This window comes from Anguilla rostrata, chromosome 8 (genome assembly GCF_018555375.3).
Source record: "Anguilla rostrata isolate EN2019 chromosome 8, ASM1855537v3, whole genome shotgun sequence".
Lineage (NCBI taxonomy): Eukaryota > Metazoa > Chordata > Actinopteri > Anguilliformes > Anguillidae > Anguilla > Anguilla rostrata.
In genome coordinates, this window is record NC_057940.1 from 47,076,653 (window position 1) to 47,085,539 (window position 8,887).

The window sequence follows — 8,887 nt, forward strand, 5'->3', positions numbered from 1 at the left end:
CTAAATCTTACAACAAGCCTTGGAATGCTGGGCACATTTAAATAGGGATGGGAATCGCGAACCAGTTCCAAGTTGTCCTATTCATTGGAATCGTATGGCTCCGAGCTTATCGATTCCGCTTATCGAAGCCAGCATGTTTTTACTACAGCTGCGCATTGCAAAACAATGACGTAACGCCTTGGGGGAGGCACGCATGCAGGCAGCCTCTCTCAGGTGTTTGTTTTGGACGGCAGCTGTCACAACAAATTTGATCCGGGCTGCTAGCCTTGATACATTCTGTTGCGATAAAGATTCCAGGACGACTCAGTAATTTCTCTGGATTAATGGGTTATTTTCTAGCCTGAAATGCGATCGAATTACTAAATGGCTACACATGTCATGTAGCGTGCAAGTAGTTGGCTAGCTCCCTGGATATGAAGTAAATGTTTTTACCAATAAATAATAATAATAAATGTGATTTTATCCATGGAAATAGCTATACAAAATGGCTAAATGAATGTCGTGTTTGCGATTGCCGTCGTAGATGTCAGAAGGAAATGTCACTGACAACAAAAAAAATTTGCTCTCTTTGCACATATGCACAACACTGCCTACTTATTGGCTACTGAATCTTACAACAATGTACAGCCTTGGAATGCTGGGCACATTTCAACAACAAGAAAATATCTATGTATCTGTGCTAGCTAAGTTAGCTAAATGACCACGTTGTCGTGCACATCAATGCCACCAAGCTAATGTTATTAATAAACAAGTGAAGTCGTTATTTAGATGACGATTAATAAATCATATAATGTTACAATGTATCGAACGTTACATTCATGCTACTAGTTCAACGTTACCTACACACTGCTTAAGTTAATATTAAAAGAATGTACTTACCGACGATATGAAGTGATAACACAGTTTGTAACAAGGTTAGTTAGCCTACTAAAGAAAGGGTGCCTTGCTAGGTACCGTTAGCGTGTGATAGCTGGAAGCATCAAGTGTTGAACGTCACTCTATGCACAATGAGGGTAAAGAACAGAACTGCTGTTTTCCTATAGTGCGTTCACGTTTTAACCAACAGATGTCGCTGGTGAGCTTTCCAACCAAGCCGCCCCACTGTAACTGTAATTTAAAAAACTTAAAAAATACATTTCTTTAAAAAATTCCCCAATGCTTAGGCCCGGCGGGAGGTCAATTTAGGCCCGGCGGGCCGCCGAGCTTGCAATACACTGGCGGAAACCCTGGATATTGATAGTAGTATGACCTGGTAAAATTACACAAGAATTTAACTTGTTTATTTTGCTATTCAGTGAGCACTCCATATTTAGCATAGTTTTCATGCATCGTCTACTAATAAAGCTAGAACAAAGAGTTTGTTGTTTCCACTCATAGTTCGGTTGCAGGAGTTCTGAATGTCTGAGTTGAGCTATCTGCCAGGTAAATACTGTTTTGCTGTGGAATTCCCCTGTAAGACCCTGTAATTTTTGCTAATGCGCTAACAACTGAGCCATAGGTCTAGTACTATGATGATTATGCTGTAATGATGTAGTAACCACGTGACCTGGAGTTATGGGTTGAAAATTAGATTCATATCCTTAAGAAATCATTGCAATATACACTCTACATAATATAATGAACAGTCTAATGCAGGATCTATCAATTAGGCCTAACTAGTTTTAAAAAATTGCATTCTATGTACCACCACAGTTAGTGGATAATTTTGCTGAAAGAGTGATACAAGATATGTGGTCACAAATAGGACACATGGGCATGTAGGGAATGAGGCATGCTTCATAAAAGTGCAAAATACTGGGTTTGAATGAATAAGTTATAGACAGTGCTTTGTATCTGTGAGTAACTTGGCATTTTTTTATGTTGAAAATGTGTTTTTCATGAAATGTAGGCTAAGTATGCTATATTGCCAGTCCAAAATTGCCAATACACAGAAACACTACTCTAACCTGCATTCACACAGCAATAAACTTGGTTGATGGGTTGCTCAAGTTTACTAGTTTATTTCATTTCCTGTCTTTTGAGGCAAATGCAAACATTTCACTTAAAACTTAGTTAATTAATATTACATAACTGGTTATATTCACTGTAATAACCCATGTTTTCTGCTATAAAATTGCTTATCAGTAACAGTTTTCACAATGTCCACTTGCACCAGAGCTCCTAAATTCTATTTTATACTTGCATCTTCAAAATTCTAGGAGCATAAGCAATACCTTCACAATGTGCATAGTAAGACGGTCCATGTATAGCCAGTCCCTAGCAGTCACACAGCTATACAAATGTTTTCATTCTTGTTTCCTCTTAATTCTTAGATGAATAGATTTTTGGTTGCAGTGGCGGAATATTTGCAAAAAACAATACAAATTCCGTAGCTTAATGTTATTCCTGACATAATTGTGAAGAGTAGATGACAGTTCTGTGCCAGTCTTGCCACTACATTCTCGCTACAGAACAGTATATGACATATTGACTGGCTCACTGAGGCCAAGCCCTTCATATTTATTGGCTGACTGGGAAGCCCCAGGGGAAAACGGGCCGGGCAGAACCATGTCACCATGACACTGAAATTTAAGGTGACACCACAGGCATACATTGACACAGGACAGATCAATGAATTGCCACTCACCCAATAGGTTAGTGCTCTCTTTTTATACTTGTCTAAACCACTGGCCTCAGGCGAGTACGCAACCTTAAATTCCAACCCTGATTATAATGCTGAAATTCAATTAATGCAATAATAAAAATTGTGTTTTAATGTCTTTTAACATGTCTATTGATTGTTCAAATTATTAAATTGTCCATTTAGATAAAGGAAGACAAACAATGGGCTGAGCATGGTCAAAGAATTTTTGTTATGTATATGGGTATCATTGACCAATTTTCAGGATACTAAAATAAAATTGAAAGCATGCTTGCATTATGGCTCAGAGTGGCTCCACTTGCAGCAAATTACAGAAAAAGTAAAACCGTTATCCAAGCTGAAGAAGCACAACAAGATACCCAATGTTACAGAAATTTCTCCAGCCTCCTCAAACTGGCCAAGTACCAGGGAAGTGCTCTCTCTCGCTCTCTCTCACTCACACATGCACACATTCATTGGCTGCTATGTTGTTTGGTATTTTGTATGCCCTGTATTAATTTAAGTCACAATAATTGTAAAACTGGATCTATAAAGTGTTTTTTAAAAAATAGGACAACTTCCATTTTCACCCAGGTAAGTTCAGTTATTGAACAAGTAATACCTGGCCTAATATCTGAAGGACAAGTGGCCAAAAATGTTAATGTCAAGCCCAGCTTGTGACAGAGTGCTCTGAGCACACCAGATCTTTTGCAGGCTGAAAATTCTTCTTAATTATGGCTAATCTCAACACCCTCTGTCTCCTTTCCTGAATGTTTTCGTACATCTGGGATCATAGAAAATTATGTTCATATTGCAGTGATCCACTCCTGAGGCTACCTAACCACTCTCTGGTCTCTCTCGGGACACTCACTACAAGATCTGTGGCTGGGATGCTGGATAATTCCTGGTTTTGATCCACTCCTCCTTCACACAAGTGCACCTAATCCAGCTGTATAAATGAATACAATGTAAAAGCTGTGTAAGTCGCTCTGGATAAGAGCGTCTGCTAAATGCCTGTAATGTAATGTAATGTAATATTGCCCTACGCCCCATACCCACGTAACATACGTAGTACTTCATTCAGTTAACTATTAAATGGAAACTTTGAAAGAGGCTCCTCTTGTTACGGCAGTGGCTGTGTTCGGGGGAACACTCTCTTTTAGGTGTATGGGAGAAAGCAATGAAATGTTTGTGGTAGCTCTTGGTGTTATGCAGATCTTATGCACTGAGACAAGCATTGTGACAAGCATTGTAATTATTTTCTTGGTCTTTGTGGAAATTTGTTTTACACTGGCCAATGTCATGACACTGCCATGTTAGATTTGTTCATTCTATAGAGAATCACATTTCCCCATGCTTTGACCCTTGCAGCCCCAAACCAAAAAGACAAACTACTCCCATCACAGTAACACTACAGAGTGACTCGTTAATAAAGACGGATAAACACGGACAGTAATGACCAAATGCAGAATATTTAGACATAAATTGAGAGCAAAACTTATCCAGTGGTTCATATCAATATTTACATTTATTGTGGCCATGGATAAAAAATACATTAATGAACAATGTCACAAATATTTTGGGAATTTAAGTGAGGTCGGTTCCCAGATGCATTTAAGCATTTCTTAGACAGGCTACTGATGGCCGCAGGTCCGTGGCACAATTAAGTAGACTCAATTTCAAAACATGTACTAGCTAGTCATACTGTTTTAATATGCAAAACATATGTAAACATAGTACGTACTAATGCAGTAGCCTATGTAGTTTGCTACCAAAAGGTTTCGAACACACTCTCAGAGCCTCCCATCTCCCTACAGATCGTTTCAAAGACCAAAACTATGACATTACATCTTCGCATGTGCAACTTACACCGTTCCTAATAAACTTGCAGTATGGCACCATTTTTAAATAACTGCTACCCTGAGACTAATGACGACAAGGACTTATTTTACTAAGTCTTCCTGTTATTGAGCAGCAACAATACTTTAAATTATCTAGTCATCTAACATTAACTAGCTAGGTAATAGGACATGATATCAAGCTGTAGGATATGTATGCCATTAAAATGGCACAAACATAATGCTAGCTAGCACAAGCGTCTTTGTGACAGTTTTTGTGTGAGGCGACTGTACATTCAAGTCGAGCTGTGACTTTTTTGTGAGACAGTACACCCAGGCCTGGCGCCAGGATGAAGTGACTGAGGGGGAAGTTAAAAAATGGCGAGGGGGCAAATCTTTTTATATAGTAAAACAGTAGGTTATAATAGAAAATAATAATAAATGCGATTTTATCCACGGAAATGGCTATACAAAAAAGCAAAATAAATGTTGTGGTCGCAATCGCCGTTGTAGACGTCAGAAGGAAATGCCACTAACAAAAATGTAGCCTATAAAGTTCGCTCTCTTTGCAGTGGTTTGGGCTGGAAATGAGCTGTAAGAGCGGAATAAGCCCCCGAAGGGAAGCACAACACTGCCTACTGGTCGTAGATGAGAGCGCTGTGAGGTTGCTTTCCATAGAGGATTTCAGCTATACTCTGTAAATGTAGCCTATTTAGATCAAACCTACCATGCATAAAAACGCTTGTCAATCACCCACTTCTATTTCATAATGCCATCATAGCGCGCAGTGTTTAATACCATAAAGCCACCCCTTACCAAAAAATGTAATTAAAAACTATAGGCTACATGTTAACGTTAAATATAGACCCACTAGTCTGAGTTTGACAGCTTTGGGACTAAACTGGGTCTCGTTTTAGTTAATAACACTAAAAGTAACTTAAACATCCACTGAGCACTGGTGACTTACTACTATTTTGTATTTTAGTATTGGGCTGCGTTTCCAAGTTTCGATGTATCTTAACATTCTACGAAAGTTTCTAAAGTATACTGGAGCTCGCTATTTTGCGAGTGTTTCCCAGACTATACCTTAGCAGTTGCCTTAAAGGACAGTTTCAAAGGTACATCGTAAATTGGGGCTGGCATTCACTGTGGTGCTGAAAAATGTATCAATCGATGCCACGCAAATCGATTGTCTCACTTGCAAAGGCTTATGAATAACGTTTTAATATAACAAGTGTTGTCATAATCATTTTACATCAATCTAATATTGCAGAAGAGGAAGCTATGCCTACTAAAGATCATCTGCTAATCTATTTAAGAGTCAAGACGACACCTTGTGATAGTTTCAATAAATACATAAACAGTAGGCTACAAATGATAAAATAAAGAGCATCAATCGAGCCGTATAAGCCATAGTCAGGGACTTCTTGGAAGCCCAGGAAAAAGGATATCATACATATGGGTGAATTATTTTGTTCTCATTGAAACAAAGGTCTAAATTTTAATTTGTTTTTGTCACACAATATATAGGCAACTGTAGCAGCATATCCACTGATTCCCGCTGACTTTTCTCTGCAGTGCAAAAATTATCGTAGATGAAAGGCAAAAGCGCGTCTGTGGAAATTGATCATGATTAATTCTATACCGTTATACCTTATGAATAGGCCTACCTGTTAAAGTGATATGTTCATCCACCTTGATTTGCTGTTGGATAGTCTTAAGTTTAACCAATAATATAATTATTGGGTTGTTTACTGATAAGCGTAAAACAACATGGTAAGAAATAAATGTTCTGTAATGTTGATATTTACCCACTGCTATTTTGTTTTATATAGGAGGTGTGAGCTAAAGGAAAGGGATATAGATCATTTGTCCAGTTTGTTCATTATGAACCTGTATGTGTGTTTGTGGCTAGGCCAATCAACGTGCTTCAGTTCCGTCTAGTTCGGTCATGCAAGTATACTCACTCAGTGTTGGCTTTGCTCACACGGTTTTATATTCTTAATAAACCGGGGGTTTGTTCCAAGTTAGCGTGATCATTGACTCATACACAAACAAACTAATTTCTACAGGGTATGCAGTCAGAAAAGCCATATCCTCAGTAAGCTCCACTACGTAAAAATTATATAAGCTTTTTCTTCCCCCCACAAATTGGATTAGTATTATGGATAGGCCCTATACTTCATTACCATCATGATGGGAATAGACAGGTGAAGCGACAACATTCTCATGATGTGCTATGCACAGAAACGTTGTTTGGATAATTAATTTTCATAAAGTTAAGATAACTATATATGTCATTTGTGCATGCAGATGTAGGCTACTAGATGCGCACTGTAGTACAACTGTCGATTTGAAAAGCAAAACGTTTGCCTAATAAGGCTCAAACTGTGACAGGATGAGCGGAGCGTATTGCTAAGGGACAGCTACGAGTGCCTCAGACCTTTCAGAAGGTATAACTTAGCTAAGGAGGCGCTGGGAAACAGCTCGGCAACTAAAGGAAGACCTTAAGGTATACCTTACGACGCACGTAGCGATACGGAGGCTCTGAGAAACGCAGCGGTTGCCGATCTTCAGTCTTTGGCTGGGCTCTACGTCAGCTTTTAAGTAAATTAAGTCACCCAGTGCCTTAACATAAACGGGTCAAATTTTGTTGCTGTGTAGTACTGATACGACTCTGACCCCTTGAGGCTGTTCATAACTTCGCCATCAACGGAGATACGATCAAACATTTTGTTTTCCGTTTTGACAGCTGGTTTTAACAGCTGGTTGTTGGAAACCGGAAGTTTCGCCCATATTCGCGCGAGTAATCGTGGGGGTTCGAAATATCGTGGATAGGGTACATAAAACCTAAACTTGGGGGGGGGGGGGGCAGAAAATATAACTGCCCCCTCGTGGCGCCGGGCTTGAGTACACCGCACAGGAATATATTACAGCTCAAGAAATGTCAGTTGGTCCTGAAACCCTTAGCCCTCTACCATGCTTATGGGGAGCATGTTATTAGTTACCATTTCAGCAATTAAATCTGCAGTGGTTTCAGCTGGACAGCGGTCACAATGATGAGGTCTAGCAACAAAGTTGAGTGCTTGATTGCTGTGATCCATTGACCTTGGATATTTCGTTCTTAGGTGGATTAACATCATAGATGTCGACATGAAAGACGCCTCCGGCATTGCTTGTGTCGAAAGTGCTGCGTCGGTAACAGCGATAGATTCGCTTTGCAGTCACATCCGTCCAGGTTGTAAACAAGTCAGAGCTTACTCAATGTAAAACGGAATTGTACGACAATGTTACGTAGTTGACTATTCTGACTACCCAATGCTAAATACTACAACTAGTTCAAAAAAACACAGCTGGTGTTCGAACTGCAGTTTTAAAACGGTCGATGGACTGTAAGGGACTTAATGTTTGTTCAGATTTGTAACTTACGCATCCAAAACAGTTGGTATATAACTAGCAAGCAAACATCACATGCTCTTGTCAGTTAGCTAAATTACGAGTTTAAGTCGTTGCGACAGACGTAGTATACTCGAAGCTAATTTCTTAGCTGTACGGCCAACACACCCTTCCAGTGTTTTGCTTGAAAACACGCTAGCCAGATAGCTAATTAGGAAACAACTGTAATAGCTAACTGGCTAACTATCTACAGTTATCGTACATTTAATTTCTTACAACAGGATCGAGTGAGTCGTGAACTCCGAATCAATACGAGCCTAAACAACAAGTCACATCTATAACAATTCATATTTCCAAACTTCGACTTATCCGGCTTAATGACGGTCAGGTTCTGATCTAACAATTCTGGCTAACGCTAAAGCTATCTGGTTACAGTATACACTGTGCTTCTAGCGAACTAAATTGGTTGCCTGCTACTTACACAATAGGTTTCCTCCTAGATATATTGCGATTTTCACGACACGGACCTTTCCCTTGACCTTTATTAATTCCACATCGCTTGTTTTCTGTTTCCGCTCGTAAATATATTAATCAATGACTGTTTTCCACAGTTTTCTGTGCTGTGTTTGCGAAAACAATGGAGAAATTCCACAGTTTCAGTGGGAAGCGACAATAAAGAAAATACTTCCGGTGACCACCAGAAGTGTAAATTTCAAAATAAAGGTTTTCAAATTTGCGCTTAGAATTCGTGAACTCCGAATTATAAGTTTCCATTTGCGTTCCGAGATATTGAGCTTCAAAATGTTATCTTCTCTGTTGGACAAACTATTGCATAGTATAATCGACTTCTATAGCTGAATAAGACCATCACCCTAGAGTAACCATGTCAAACACAGTCCTGGAGAACCACAGTGTCTGCTGATTTTTGGGGTTTTCTTGGTACCAGTGGTTCATTTGAGTCATTGGCTAAGGAATCCACACACCTCAAGGCCTTAATTGGCAGCCCTTGAAAGAAAACCACAAAAAAACTTTC

General features: G+C 39.3%; 1 protein-coding gene across 10 annotated transcripts in view; it reads right to left on the reverse strand.

Moving 5' to 3' along the window:
• The window catches only part of LOC135261819 (ankyrin repeat and IBR domain-containing protein 1), a 226,930-nt gene extending 218,376 nt beyond the window's left edge, over positions 1-8,554 (reverse strand). For 2 of the 10 annotated variants that reach the window (XM_064348453.1, XM_064348455.1), the window contains exon 1: positions 8,336-8,552. The gene's annotated coding sequence lies outside the window, so the exon portion shown is untranslated. The other 8 variants (XM_064348454.1, XM_064348452.1, XM_064348447.1 and 5 more) reach the window with 6 other exon arrangements.
• Positions 8,555-8,887: the final 333 nt, after the last annotated feature.